This window comes from Oncorhynchus keta, chromosome 25 (genome assembly GCF_023373465.1).
Source record: "Oncorhynchus keta strain PuntledgeMale-10-30-2019 chromosome 25, Oket_V2, whole genome shotgun sequence".
Classification (NCBI taxonomy): domain Eukaryota; kingdom Metazoa; phylum Chordata; class Actinopteri; order Salmoniformes; family Salmonidae; genus Oncorhynchus; species Oncorhynchus keta.
Window position 1 is genome coordinate 33339546 of NC_068445.1, and position 16182 is coordinate 33355727.

Below are 16182 nucleotides of genomic sequence, written 5' to 3' on the forward strand. Positions count from 1 at the left end.
GTAATATATGGTGGGAGGAGAGCTCTCACTCTCGCTCTCCCTCTCTGTCCAGAGGTAATATATGGTGGGAGGAGAGCTCTCACTCTCGCTCTCCCTCTCTGTCCAGAGGTGTTGTATGGTGGAAGGAGAGCTCTCACTCTCGCTCTCTCTCTCTGTCCAGAGGTATTGTATGGTGGGAGGACAGCTCTCACTCTCGATCTCCCTCTCTGTCCAGAGGTAATATATGGTGGGAGGACAGCTCTCACTCTCGCTCTCCCTCTCTGTCCAGAGGTAATATATGGTGGGAGGAGAGCTCTCACTCTCTCTCTTCTCTCTAGAGGTAATATGTGGTGGGAGGACAGCTCTCTCTCTCTTTCTCCCTCTCTGCCTAGAGGTGTTGTATGGTGGGAGGACAGCTCTCTCTCTCTCTTTCTCCCTCTCTCCCCAGAGGTGTTGTATGGTGGTAGGACAGCTCTCTCTCTCTCTGGAGGTAATATATGGTGAGAGGACAGCTCACTCTCTCTCTCTCTCTCTCTCTCTCTCTCTCTCTCTCTCTCTCTCTCTCTCTCTCTCTCTCTCTCTCCCTCTCTGCCCAGAGGTGTTGTATGGTGGTAGGACAGCTCTCTCTCTCTCTAGAGGTAATATATGGTGAGAGGACAGCTCTCTCTCTCCCTCTCTGCCCTCTCTGTCCAGTGGTAATATATGGTGGGAGGACAGCTCTCACTCTCGCTCTCCCTCTCTGTCCAGAGGTAATATATGGTGGGAGGACAGCTCTCACTCTCGCTCTCCCTCTCTGTCCAGAGGTAATATATGGTGGGAGGAGAGCTCTCACTCTCGCTCTCCCTCTCTCTCTAGAGGTAATATATGGTGGGAGGACAGCTCTCACTCTCGATCTCCCTCTCTGTCCAGAGGTAATATATGGTGGGAGGACAGCTCTCTCTCTCGCTCTCCCTCTCTGTCCAGAGGTAATATATGGTGGGAGGACAGTTCTCTCACTCTCCTCTCCTCTCTGTCCAGAGGTAATATATGGTGGGAGGACAGCTCTCACTCTCGCTCTCCTCTCTGTCCAGAGGTAATATATGGTGGGAGGACAGCTCTCACTCTCGCTCTCCCTCTCTGTCCAGAGGTAATATATGGTGGGAGGACAGCTCTCACTCTCGCTCTCCCTCTCTGTCCAGAGGTAATATATGGTGGGAGGACAGCTCTCACTCTCGCTCTCCCTCTCTGTCCAGAGGTAATGTATGGTGGGAGGACAGCTCTCACTCTCGCTCTCCTCTCTGTCCAGAGGTGTTATATGGTGGGAGGACAGCTCTCACTCTCGCTCTCCCTCTCTGTCCAGAGGTAATATATGGTGGGAGGACAGCTCTCACTCTCGCTCTCCCTCTCTGTCCAGAGGTAATATATGGTGGGAGGAGAGCTCTCACTCTCGCTCTCCTCTCTGTCCAGAGGTAATATATGGTGGGAGGACAGCTCTCACTCTCGCTCTCCCTCTCTGTCCAGAGGTAATATATGGTGGGAGGACAGCTCTCACTCTCGCTCTCCCTCTCTGTCCAGAGGTAATATATGGTGGGAGGACAGCTCTCACTCTCGCTCTCCCTCTCTGTCCAGAGGTAATATATGGTGGGAGGAGAGCTCTCACTCTCGCTCTCCCTCTCTCTCTAGAGGTAATATATGGTGGGAGGACAGCTCTCACTCTCGCTCTCCCTCTCTGTCCAGAGGTAATATATGGTGGGAGGAGAGCTCTCACTCTCGCTCTCCCTCTCTGTCCAGAGGTAATATATGGTGGGAGGACAGCTCTCACTCTCACTCTCCCTCTCTGTCCAGAGGTAATATATGGTGGGAGGAGAGCTCTCACTCTCGCTCTCTCCTCTCTGTCCAGAGGTAATATATGGTGGGAGGAGAGCTCTCACTCTCGCTCTCCCTCTCTGTCCAGAGGTGTTGTATGGTGGAAGGAGAGCTCTCACTCTCGCTCTCTCTCTCTGTCCAGAGGTATTGTATGGTGGGAGGACAGCTCTCACTCTCGATCTCCCTCTCTGTCCAGAGGTAATATATGGTGGGAGGACAGCTCTCACTCTCGCTCTCCCTCTCTGTCCAGAGGTAATATATGGTGGGAGGAGAGCTCTCACTCTCTCTCTCTCTCTCTAGAGGTAATATGTGGTGAGAGGACAGCTCTCTCTCTCTTTCTCCCTCTCTGCCTAGAGGTGTTGTATGGTGGGAGGACAGCTCTCTCTCTCTCTCTCCCTCTCTGCCCAGAGGTGTTGTATGGTGGGAGGACAGCTCTCTCTCTCTCTAGAGGTAATATATGGTGAGAGGACAGCTCTCTCTCTCTCTCTCCCTCTCTGCCCATAGGTGTTGTATGGTGGTAGGACAGCTCTCGCTCTCTCTCTAGAGGTAATATATGGTGGGAGGACAGCTCTCACTCTCGCTCTCCCTCTCTGTCCAGTGGTAATATATGGTGGGAGGAGAGCTCTCACTCTCGCTCTCCCTCTCTGTCCAGAGGTAATATATGGTGGGAGGACAGCTCTCACTCTCGCTCTCCCTCTCTGTCCAGAGGTAATATATGGTGGGAGGAGAGCTCTCATTCTCGCTCTCCCTCTCTGTCCAGAGGTAATATATGGTGGGAGGACAGCTCTCACTCTCGATCTCCCTCTCTGTCCAGAGGTAATATATGGTGGGAGGAGAGCTCTCACTCTCGCTCTCCCTCTCTGTCCAGAGGTAATATATGGTGGGAGGAGAGCTCTCACTCTCGCTCTCTCTCTCTGTCCAGAGGTGTTGTATGGTGGGAGGACAGCTCTCACTCTCGCTCTCCCTCTCTGTCCAGAGGTGTTGTATGGTGGGAGGACAGCTCTCACTCTCGCTCTCTCTCTCTGTCCAGAGGTGTTGTATGGTGGGAGGACAGCTCTCACTCTCGCTCTCCCTCTCTGTCCAGAGGTAATATATGGTGGGAGGACAGCTCTCACTCTCGCTCTCCCTCTCTGTCCAGAGGTAATATATGGTGGGAGGACAGCTCTCTCTCTCTCTGTCCAGAGGTGTTGTATGGTGGGAGGACAGCTCTCACTCTCGCTCTCCCTCTCTGTCCAGAGGTAATATATGGTGGGAGGACAGCTCTCACTCTCGCTCTCCCTCTCTGTCCAGAGGTAATATATGGTGGGAGGACAGCTCTCACTCTCGCTCTCCCTCTCTGTCCAGAGGTAATATATGGTGGGAGGAGAGCTCTCACTCTAGCTCTCCTCTCTGTCCAGAGGTAATATATGGTGGGAGGACAGCTCTCTCTCGCTCTCCCTCTCTGTCCAGAGGTAATATATGGTGGGAGGACAGCTCTCACTCTCGCTCTCCCTCTCTGTCCAGAGGTAATATATGGTGGGAGGACAGCTCTCACTCTCGCTCTCCCTCTCTGTCCAGAGGTAATATATTGGTGGGAGGACAGCTCTCACTCTCGCTCTCCCTCTCTGTCCAGAGGTAATATATGGTGGGAGGACAGCTCTCTCTCTCGCTCTCCCTCTCTGTCCAGAGGTAATATATGGTGGGAGGACAGCTCTCACTCTCGCTCTCCCTCTCTGTCCAGAGGTAATATATGGTGGGAGGACAGCTCTCACTCTCGCTCTCCCTCTCTGTCCAGAGGTAATATATGGTGGGAGGACAGCTCTCTCTCTCGCTCTCCCTCTCTGTCCAGAGGTAATATATGGTGGGAGGACAGCTCTCACTCTCGCTCTCCCTCTCTTTCCAGAGGTAATATATGGTGGGAGGACATGGTGGGAGGACAGCTCACTCTCGCTCTCTCCTGAGAGGACAGCTCTGTCCAGAGGTAATATATGGTGGGAGGACATGTCTCACTCTCGCTCTCCCTCTCTGTCCAGAGGTAATATATGGTGGTAGGACAGCTCTCTCTCTATTTCTCTCTCCTCTCTGCCCAGAGGTGTTGTATGGTGGTAGTACAGCTCTCTCTCTCTCTCTCTCTCTCTCTCTCTCTCTCTCTCTCTCTCTCTCTCTCTCTCTCTCTCTCTCTCTCTCATAGGTGTTTTAAGGTGAGAGGACAATATGTGGTGAGAGGACAGCTCTCTCTCTAGAGGTAATATGTGGTGGGAGGACAGCTCTCTCTCTAGAGGTAATATGTGGTGGGAGGACAGCTCTCTCTCTCTCTCTCTCTAGAGGTAATATGTGGTGTTTTATGTGGTGAGAGGACAGCTCTCTCTCTCTCTGGAGGACCCTCTCTCTACCCCTCTGTTCAAGGAGGTGTCTAGAGGTAATATGGGTGAGAGGACAGCTCTCTCTCTAGAGGTAATATGTGGTGAGAGGACAGCTCTCTCTCTAGAGGTAATATGTGGTGGGAGGACAGCTCTCTCTCTAGAGGTAATATGTGGTGGGAGGACAGCTCTCTCTCTAGAGGTAATATGTGGTGGGAGGACAGCTCTCTCTCTAGAGGTAATATGTGGTGGGAGGACAGCTCTCTCTCTCTCTAGAGGTAATATGTGGTGGGAGGACAGCTCTCTCTCTAGAGGTAATATGTGGTGGGAGGACAGCTCTCTCTCTCTCTAGAGGTAATATGTGGTGAGAGGACAGCTCTCTCTCTCTCTAGAGGTAATATGTGGTGAGAGGACAGCTCTCTCTCTCTCTAGAGATAATATGTGGTGGGAGGACAGCTCTCTCTCTCTAGAGGTAATATGTGGTGGGAGGACAGCTCTCTCTCTCTAGAGGTAATATGTGGTGGGAGGACAGCTCTCTCTCTAGAGGTAATATGTGGTGGGAGGACAGCTCTCTCTCTAGAGGTAATATGTGGTGGAGGACAGCTCTCTCTCTAGAGGTAATATGTGGGAGGACAGGTGGGAGGACAGCTCTCTCTCTAGAGGTAATATGTGGTGGGAGGACAGCTCTCTCTAGAGGTAATATGTGGTGAGAGGACAGCTCTCTCTCTAGAGGTAATATGTGGTGGGAGGACAGCTCTCTCTCTAGAGGTAATATGTGGTGGGAGGAGCAGCTCTCTCTAGAGGTAATATGTGGTGAGAGGACAGCTCTCTCTCTAGAGGTAATATGTGGTGGGAGGACAGCTCTCTCTCTAGAGGTAATATGTGGTGAGAGGACAGCTCTCTCTCTAGAGGTAATATGTGGTGAGAGGACAGCTCTCTCTCTAGAGGTAATATGTGGTGAGAGGACAGCTCTCTCTCTAGAGGTAATATGTGGTGAGAGGACAGCTCTCTCTCTCTAGAGGTAATATGTGGTGAGAGGACAGCTCTCTCTCTAGAGGTAATATGTGGTGAGAGGACAGCTCTCTCTCTAGAGGTAATATGTGGTGGGAGGACAGCTCTCTCTCTAGAGGTAATATGTGGTGAGAGGACAGCTCTCTCTCTAGAGGTAATATGTGGTGAGAGGACAGCTCTCTCTCTCTAGAGGTAATATGTGGTGAGAGGACAGCTCTCTCTCTAGAGGTAATATGTGGTGAGAGGACAGCTCTCTCTCTAGAGGTAATATGTGGTGAGAGGACAGCTCTCTCTCTAGAGGTAATATGTGGTGAGAGGACAGCTCTCTCTCTAGAGGTAATATGTGGTGGGAGGACAGCTCTCTCTAGAGGTAATATCTCTGAGAGGACTCTAGAGGTAATATGTGGTGGGAGGACAGCTCTCTCTCTCTAGAGGTAATATGTGGTGAGAGGACAGCTCTCTCTCTAGAGGTAATATGTGGTGAGAGGACAGCTCTCTCTCTAGAGGTAATATGTGGTGCTCTCTCTCTCTAGAGGTAATAGAGGACAGCTCTCTCTCTAGAGGTAATATGTGGTGAGAGGACAGCTCTCTCTCTAGAGGTAATATGTGGTGAGAGGACAGCTCTCTCTCTAGAGGTAATATGTGGTGGGAGGACAGCTCTCTCTCTAGAGGTAATATGTGGTGAGAGGACAGCTCTCTCTCTAGAGGTAATATGTGGTGGGAGGACAGCTCTCTCTCTAGAGGTAATATGTGGTGAGAGGACAGCTCTCTCTCTAGAGGTAATATGTGGTGAGAGGACAGCTCTCTCTCTAGAGGTAATATGTGGTGAGAGGACAGCTCTCTCTCTAGAGGTAATATGTGGTGAGAGGACAGCTCTCTCTCTAGAGGTAATATGTGGTGAGAGGACAGCTCTCTCTCTAGAGGTAATATGTGGTGAGAGGACAGCTCTCTCTCTAGAGGTAATATGTGGTGGGAGGACAGCTCTCTCTCTAGAGGTTATATGTGGTGAGAGGACAGCTCTCTCTCTCAAGAGGTAGTATGTGGTGGGAGGACAGCTCTCTCTCTAGAGGTAATATGTGGGGGGAGGACAGCTCTAGCTCTAGAGGTAATATGTGGTGGGAGGACAGCTCTCTCTCTAGAGGTAATATGTGGTGAGAGGACAGCTCTCTCTCTAGAGGTAATATGTGGTGAGAGGACAGCTCTCTCTCTAGAGGTAATATGTGGTGAGAGGACAGCTCTCTCTCTAGAGGTAATATGTGGTGAGAGGACAGCTCTCTCTCTAGAGGTAATATGTGGTGAGAGGACAGCTCTCTCTCTAGAGGTAATATGTGGTGAGAGGACAGCTCTCTCTCTAGAGGTAATATGTGGTGAGAGGACAGCTCTCTCTCTAGAGGTAATATGTGGTGGGAGGACAGCTCTCTCTCTAGAGGTAATATGTGGTGGGAGGACAGCTCTCTCTCTCTCTAGAGGTAATATGTGGTGGGAGGACAGCTCTCTGCTCTAGAGGTAATTGTGGTGGGAGGACAGCTCTCTCTCTAGAGGTAATATGTGGTGAGAGGACAGCTCTCTCTAGAGGTAATATGTGGTGAGAGGACAGCTCTCTAGAGGTAATATGTGGTGGGAGGACAGCTCTCTCTCTAGAGGTAATATGTGGTGAGAGGACAGCTCTCTCTCTAGAGGTAATATGTGGTGAGAGGACAGCTCTCTCTCTAGAGGTTATATGTGGTGAGAGGACAGCTCTCTCTCTCTCTCTCCCTCTCTGCCCAGAGGTGTTGTATGGTGGGAGGACAGCTCTCTCTCTCTCTCTCCCTCTCTGCCTAGAGGTGTTGTATGGTGATAGGACAGCTCTCTCTCTCCCTCTCTCTCTCCCTCTCTGCCCAGAGGTGTTGTATGGTGGTAGGACAGCTCTCTCTCTCTCTCTAGAGGTAATATATGGTGAGAGGACAGCTCTCTCTCTCTCTCCCTCTCTGCCTAGAGGTGTTGTATGGTGATAGGACAGCTCTCTCTCTCTCTCTCCCTCTCTGCCTAGAGGTGTTGTATGGTGATAGGACAGCTCTCTCTCTCTCTCTCCCTCTCTGCCCAGAGGTGTTGTATGGTGGTAAGACAGCTCTCGCTCTCTCTCTAGAGGTAATATATGGTGAGAGGACAGCTCTCTCTCTCTCTCTCCCTCTCTGTCCAGAGGTGTTGTATGGTGAGAGGACAGCTCTCGCTCTCTCTCTAGAGGTAATATATGGTGAGAGGACAGCTCTCTCTCTCTCTCTCTCTGTAATGTATGGTGGGAAAACAGCTCTCTCTCTCTCTCTAGAGGTAATATATGGTGAGAAGACAGCTCTCTCTCTCTCTCTCTCTCTCTCTGTAATGTATGGTGGGAAAACAGCTCTCTCTCTCTCTAGAGGTAATATATGGTGAGAAGACAGCTCTCTCTCTCTCTCTCTCTAGAGGTAATATATGGTGAGAAGACAGCTCTCTCTCTCTCTCTCTAGAGGTAATGTATGGTGGGAAAACAGCTCTCTCTCTCTCTAGAGGTAATATATGGTGGGAGAACAGCTCTCTCTCGCTCTCTGCCCATGTGTTGTATGGTTGGAGGACAGCTCTCTCTCTCTCTTTCTCTCTCCAGAGGTGTTGTATGGTGGGAGGATATACACAACAGAGCCTACACCTTTCAAGTGGGGAAATCAAGTCGGTAAACTCTCCCTCTATCCCTGTATCTCTTATTTTCTCTCCCCTACTCCCCTACTGTCTCAGTCATCTCCCTATCATCACCCCTACACACACACACACACACCGCACAAATTAAAGGGATGCTTCTGAAATTTGACAATGAGGCACTTTATCTTCATCCCCAGAGTTAGAATAAATTGTGGATAGTCATTCAGCTAACTGTAGTAAGCATTGGGAAACTATATCTACCTTCCTTAATACTGGACACAGACACATAAAATGGTATCCACAAGCTCATCTGACTCTGGGAAGGTAGATAAAGATCATTGTTGCCAAAATCCCAAAGTATCCCTTTAATGTCATTATGGAATCAATCCAAACCAGATAAAGGGCTGGTGTGTGTGTGTGTGTGTGTGTGTGTGTGTGTGTGTGTGTGTGTGTGTGTGTGTGTGTGTGTGTGTGTGTGTGTGTGTGTGTGTGTGTGTGTGTGTGTGTGTGTGTGTGTGTGTGTGTGTGTGTGTGTGTGTGTGTGTGTGTGTGTGTGTGTGTGTGCATTAAAGAGGTGAAGGAGGCACCTGCCAAACTTCATGTTTTTTATTGGTGAAACGTAGGGCGTATAATTTTATAATACCATATCAATACAACCCTATTGCCTGCAAATTCTGAATTTCATAACCCAGTAAAGTGCTGAGAAAAAGGGGAGTCTGGAGAAATTGTATCTATGCTGCATAGTACATTCAATAGTGTGTGAACACTCCTAAAGCAGCTTGGTATAACTCGAGGCAGGGAGGCTGCTGCCAGGGCCAGAAAGCAATATATGAAACAGATATACATTAATATTAAAAAGAGAAATATAACTAAAACAAGAGATGAATAAAATAAGAGAGGGTTTACTCAAGTCACCATAGCCATGCCTCTAAATTCCCATATTTCTCCTTTTCAGAGATGTCACCTTTTTCCCTCCTTTGGGATGTGATCCATGAATGTGTAAGAATCCATCCAGCAGGTTATTTGAGTCTGTGTATCATTCCAGAAAAAGGGAAGTACACACACACATCCATGAGGGTGTCTGTCTGTCTGTCTGTCTGTCTGTCTGTCTGTCTGTCTGTCTGTCTGTCTGTCTGTCTGTCTGTCTGTCTGTCTGTCTGTCTGTCTGTCTGTCTGTCTGTCTGTCTGTCTGTCTGTCTGTGTGTGTGTGTGTGTGTGTGTGTGTGTGTGTGTGTGTGTGTGTGTGTGTGTGTGTGTGTGTGTGTGTGTGTGTGTGTGTGTGTGTGTGTGTGTGTGTGTGTGTGTGTGTGTGTGTGTGACTGGCCTAGACCTGGAAAAGAGCCAATTAGAAAAAGAGCCCCACATTGCATACAGCATGTGTCATAACACAGAATTCCCATCACATGTCAGGGTTGACTTTCCATTCACTGAAGTCATCCCCTTTGTTTCACTCCTCGTCTACTTTCTGCCAGCTACTGAGACACGGCTCTGTATAGAAGCTAGGCTAATCCATGTCAATACCTGTAGTGCAAGAGAAGTGGCATGTGGTAAAGTAAGGTCTGTTCTCAGTGGAGTTTCCTTTCCTCTTAAGCGTAAATCCCAGTCCACATGCGCTGCGACAGGATAGTCCTGCGTCCCATTGTAACATAGCTACGAGGCTCTGAGACCACCATCCGCCGAAGAGGCACAGTGCAAACGGGCACCTCCCCACATTTCCCAACCAACGCGGCTCAGGTACGTGTCCTCAACTCCTTTAAATGTGTTGACATTTAGAGAAATAGCTTAAGATGCCCTGAGAATTAGAAATGCATGACAGCCAGCGGTCTAACAATCTAGCAGACTGCTGTGCGGACATGTATACGTTTTGGACTGTGATAGATGCTTTGGGCTGCATTTACACAGCCAGCCTAATTCTGACATTTTTTTCTCAAAATGGGACTTTTGACGAATCCGATAAGCTATTTGGCCAATAATTGGGCAAAAGATCAGAATTGGGCTGCCTGTCTAAACGCAGCCTTAGAGTAAGCAATAACCAGTGATTGACAAATAGCCCCTACACGGTAACACATCAGTGCAACACAGCAACCATCACAGGCCTAGAGATTTAAAAAAATGCACGGCAGCAATTACACCCACCACCACATTCATAACATAGAAGCAGAGAAGATATCCTGGTTCATTACCGGGACATGGCTATGATGATGCCAGGAGCGCACACACACACACACACACACACACACACACACACACACACACACACACACACACACACACACACACACACACACACACACACACACACACACACACACACACACACACACACACACACACACACACACACACACACACACACACACAGAGACATAAATACACACTCATCTGACATGGGAAGAGAGGGAGCTATAGATAGTACACCCCCATGTGTGTGTGTGTGTGTGTGTGTGTGTGTGTGTGTGTGTGTGTGTGTGTGTGTGTGTGTGTGTGTGTGTGTGTGTGTGTGTGTGTGTGTGTGTGTGTGTGTGTGTGTGTGTGTGTGTGTGTGTGTGTGTGTGTGCGCTCATGCACGTGTGTACTTGTCATTGATGCTCCAGTTGAGACATAGGTTGAGCGAGCTGAGGTTCCTACATTTCCGGACCACCTCCATCACCGTCCGTCTCGTTGTTGAGCTTTGAGATGTGCCGCATGTCCAGACTGCCCAGGTTACATAGATAGGACAGAGGTACAGGTCAGTACACACAGAGGCACACGTGTGATTGCTGTGCATAGAGAGTCCTTCAGCACAAGGTTAAGAAGGGATTACCAACTCAATAATATATTTAATTTTTTTACACACTCAGCAAGGAGGATGGATTAGCCCCCCCACCACACACACGATAATATAGGTATTATTATAGATATTATATCATATCTAATACACACAACGGGGAAGTAGGGTGTAAAATGTCACGGTCAAGGCTAAACACAAAATAAGCTTCCAGTGGGCATTAAGATTAGAGGGTTCGTTGTCTGCTCTGTAGGCTTCTAGTCAAAGACAGACTGGAGGTGGAACGAGAAAGACAGAAAGGCTAGAGGGAGAAAGAGGAAGACAGACAGGCTGCAGGGAGAAAGAGGAAGACAGACAGGCTGGAGGGAGAAAGAGGAAGACAGACAGGCTGGAGGGAGAAAAAGGAAGACAGACAGGCTGGAGGGAGAAAGAGGAAGACAGACAGGCTGGAGGGAGAAAGAGGAAGACAGGCAGGTTGGAGGAGGAAATAGGAAGACAGACAGGCTGGAGGAGGAAAGAGGAAGACAGGCAGGCTGGAGGAGGAAAGAGGAAGACAGACAGGCTGGAGGGAGAAAGAGGAAGACAGGCAGGCTGGAGGGGGAAAGAGGAAGACAGACAGGCTGGAGGAGGAAAGAGGAAGACAGGCAGGCTGGAGGGAGAGGCTGGAGGGAGAAAGAGGAAGACAGACAGGCTGAAAGAGGAAGACAGACAGGCTAGAGGAGAAAAGAGGAAGACAGGCAGGCTGGAGGGAGAAAGAGGAAGACAGAGAGGCTGGAGGAGGAAAGAGGAAGACAGGCAGGCTGGAGGAGGAAAGAGGAAGACAGGCAGGCTGGAGGAGGAAAGAGGAAGACAGACAGGCTGGAGGTGGAAAGAGGAAGACAGGCTGGAGGGAGAAAGAGGAAGACAGGCAGGCTGGAGGGAGAAAGAGGAAGACAGGCAGGCTGGAGGGAGAAAGAGGAAGACAGGCAGGCTGGAGGGAGAAAGAGGAAGACAGACAGGCTGGAGGGAGAAAGAGGAAGACAGACAGGCTGGAGGGAGAAAGAGGAAGACAGACAGGCCGGAGGTTGAAGAGGAAGACAGACAGGCTGGAGGGAGGGAGGGAGAAAGAGTAAGACAGGCATGCTGGAGGGAGAAAAAGGAAGACAGGCAGGCTGGAGGAGGAAAGAGAAGGACAGACAGGCTGGAGGGAGAAAGAGGAAGACATACAGGCTGGAGGGAGAAAGAGGAAGACAGACAGGCTGGAGGAAGAAAAGAGAAGTACAGACAGGATGGAGATAGAAAGAGGAAGACAGACAGGCTGGAGGTGGAAAGAGAAGAACAGACAGGCTTAGCATTTCTTGCAATGAATCTTGTTCTGGAGGCAGCTCTGCAGAGTGGTCACTAGCAGGCACAGCCACAAAGTCATAAAATCTGATTTTAAACCTAACCACACTGCTAAACCTAACAAACCACTACGAGATTAGAGTCCCTAAACCGGGACGGTTGTTGCTCAATATGCGATAACGTGACTAGAGAACGTTGTATACAACAGCCAACTTTTTGGGACATAGACATGTCTTACATGTCTTTCAAAGCTTAAATTCTTGTTAATCTAACTGCAGTGTCCAATTTACAGCAGCTATTACAGAAGAAAATACAATTCTAAACAAAACACTTATCATGGCAACTGGTTTGATACATTCACCTCTAAAGGTAAATAATGTACTTACACTACAGTTCAAAAGTCTGGGGTCACTTAGAAATGTCCTTGTTTTTGAAAGAAATGCCATTTTTTTTGTCCATTAAAATAACATCAAATTGATCAGAAATACAGTGTAGACATTGTGAATGTTGTAAATGACTATTTACTATGAAACAGCTGATTTTTAATGGATGCTGGCCTTCTGTGTTCTTTTTCTCATCCTAATCTTGTATTTTTAATGGCCAGTCGGAGATATGGCTTTTTCTTTACAACTCTGCCTAGAAGGCGAGCATCCCGGAGTCGCCTCTTCACTGTTGACGTTGAGACTGGTGTTTTGCGGGTACTATTACATGAAGCTGCCAGTTGAGGACTTGTGAGTTATCTGTTTCTAAAACTAGACACTCTAATGTACTTGTTTTCTTGCTCAGTTGTGCACTGACAGTTTTTTTCTTTCTATTATCTTTTACCAGATCTAGTGTGTTATATTCTCCTACATTCATTTCACATTTCCACAAACTTCAAAAAGTTTCCTTTCAAATGGTTTCAAGAATATGCATATCCTTGCTTTAAGTCCTGGGCTACAGGCAGTTAGATTTGGGTATGTCATTTTAGGCATAAATTGAGGGTCCGATCCTAAAGAGGTTTTTAAATAAATGTTTGTTTTCATGAATTTGTACATATTAGATGGCCTATCTAAGGGGAAATGGCTCAGTTCTGTCTCCAGGACAAGACTCATTTTTTTATTTTTTTATTTTAGTCAGTTAAGTAAAAAGTCTTATTTTCAATGATGGCCTATGATGGCCTGTTCAAGGGCAGAACAACAGATTTTGTACCTTGTCAGCTCGGGGATTTGAACTTGCAACCTTTCGGTTACTAGTCCAATGCTCTAACCACTAGGCTACCCTGCCGCCTCATGACAATTAACATCAACCTGCTGGTGGAAAGAGAAAAAAAGACAGGCTAGAGAATCCCTGGATCTGCACTTTACACACATGGAAATAGAAATGTGTCCGTTTGTATTGTCACAGAGCAACCAGTTCAGAACCAGCTTCCACCTAACGTCAGTACAGCTGAGTCCCACAGCACCCCGCACTTCTACGGCATCAAAAGGAAGATCACATTTGACATTCCAGTTAGGATCTGGCAAAAAACAATTGAATCAATTATGGAACCCTTAGCCGTTTATGGTTGTGAGGTATGGGATCCACTCACCAACCAAGAATTCACAAGATGGGAAAAAAACATCCTCCATGTACAACGCAGAACACCAAATAATGCAGAGGAGAATAGGACGTTGTCCGCTAATGATCAAAATCCAGAAAACAGCCGTTAAATTCTACAGCCACCTAAAGGGAAGTGAATCTCAAACCTTCCATATCAAAGACATCACCTACATAGAGATTAATCTAGAAAAGTTCCCCCTCATCTAGTTAGTTCTAGAATACAATTCTAGTTTACTTTGACCTTTGGTTGGTGTCAAGCAATTGTCTTTTTGTTTTCTCATAATTTGTTTGTGTCTAATTGTGTTGCTGTCCTGGGGCTCTGTGGGGTCTGTTTGTGTTTCTGAACAGAGCCCCAGGACAGCAACACAATTAGACACAAACAAATTATGAGAAAACAAAAAGACAATTGCTTGACACCAATCAAAGGTCAAAGTAAACTAGAATGCTATTTGGCCCTAAACAGAGAGTACACCATGGCAGAATGCCTGACCACTGTGACTGACCCAAACTAAAGAATAGCTTTGACTATCTATAGACTCAGTGAGCATAGCCTTACTATTGAGAGTGGCCTCCGTAGGGAGACCTGGCTCTCAAGAGTAGACAGGCTATGTGCGCACTGCCCACAAAATGAGGTGGAAACTGAGCTGCACTTCCTAACCTCCTGACAAATGCATGACCATATTAGAGACACATACTTCCTCAGATTACACAGACCCATAAAGAATTTGAAAGCAAATATAATTTAATAAACTCTCACATCTATTGGTTGAAATAGCAGTGTGCCGACACAGCAGCTGGATGTGTGACCTGTTGCCACAGGAAAAGGGCAACCAGAGGGGCACAAACACCATTGTAAATGCAGTACAACCTATATTTATCTGTTTATATATTTTCCCGTTTGAACATCAAATAGGCAAAAGAGGGTGTGCTTTGTCTAGAATATTTTCTCAAATTGTATATGGTATCCCCATACCACATTTTCTGAAGCATTCAGTATGTCAAAATGTAACTAAATATTAATTTAGTGTGTGTGTGTGTGTGTGTGTGTGTGTGTGTGTGTGTGTGTGTGTGTGTGTGTGTGTGTGTGTGTGTGTGTGTGTGTGTGTGTGTGTGTGTGTGTGTGTGTGTGTGTGTGTGTGTGTGTGTGTGTGTGTGTGTGTGTGTGTGTGTGTGTGTGTGTGGCTGAGATGTGGCTGCAATGTTGGCAAAACAAAACAAAAACAGACAGGAAACCTGCATATACAAAACAAACCTCTCTCTCTCTCTGTCTAACACCCTCTCCTGATGGTGTCAAATGTCAAAGGCTCGCTCGCCCACAATCGCATGCTCTCCCTCTCCCTCTCTCTCTCATATGGTTCTTTAATCTGGAGCAAATATTAAGGCTCATCTTCAAAAGTAGAATTCGGTCTTCAAATCTTCAACTATCCTTCTTTGCCCAAATTGAATTTCTCATGCAACCTATGGGAAGCCAGACATTGATGTGAATTTCCCACTGAGAAACCAGGGCAAGCAACCCTCAGATCTGATTGGCCGATGTGTATCTGTGTTGTGGATAGGAGCGCATTAGCATAAATCTGCATAAATGAGAAGAGTAGCATAGTCACGGCTGAGACTAACTTTGTTAGTTCTTTCCAACTCCAAAAAAACGAGATGGGAAAAATTCTATATTTTGGCAGGCGGGTGGAAAAATAAAATATCCCCAAATCCCTCAAATAATGAAAGCAAATAAGTACAAAAAATCTCAAAAGAGCAAAATCCATCACGTTGAGAAGAGAAGGTGTTTGTTGTCTCACTGTTGAGAGATTATAATCAGTAGATTTTCCAATGAGTGTTTTAATGCATCTGGATAATGACGCACTTTCACTTATAAGATCATTTTAAATTAATGAATTAACCTGATCAAAGAAAGACAGAGAGGGGGAGATTGAGAGAGAGAGAAAGGGGGGAGAGAGAAAGAGAGTGAAAGAGAGATGAAGAGGGAGTGATAGAGAGAGAGAGGGAGAGAGAGGTTTCACTCCTCTGAGTTGGCAGACAGGGTTGGCTAATTATTTACAATGTTAATGAAAACACTGAAAAACACAGCTGCTCTGGGCCAAGCCTTTATACACACACACAGATGCAGACGAAAGCACACATGGGCAGCCACACATACAGACACACCCCCCCACCCCACACACACACACACCATATTTTACTCACTGCAGTATTAATCACATTGGGCAAATGAAAGTACAAAAATGGACTTCTGTGATTTTTATTACCATGAATTATTGCCATGGAGAAAGAATAATAAACCGCTTTTTGGGGTCATGAATTTAATAATGGAAAAATTTAGTTTTTCTGTTCCAGGCTGAGGAGTGATGAGCGGAACGAGGTTAACATCGCATGGAATACGCCTGTTCACTAATCAATGCATTGATAGAAGGAAAATAAAACTCATTCAATATTTAGTATTTTATTTGTCATTAATTATTCAGGTATTTTTTATTTGGAAAAATTTCTGAGAGAATAGTTTTTGGAATACATTTAGCCTGTGCAGATTCCTTCTGGCGCTAGTCATAACAAACCACGCAGCAAACACACAGCATGGGGACCAGCAAACACTACAGAGCATTACATTTTGAGGGAAAAAGAGGTTTAACGTGATATAATTAAGCAATAAGGCCCGAGGGGATGTGGTTTATGGCC

At 47.1% G+C, this 16182-nt stretch overlaps 1 pseudogene; it reads right to left on the bottom strand.

Moving 5' to 3' along the window:
* Nucleotides 1-16182, bottom strand: part of LOC118357951 (F-box/LRR-repeat protein 17-like) — a 650863-nt pseudogene that overhangs the window by 396204 nt on the left and 238477 nt on the right.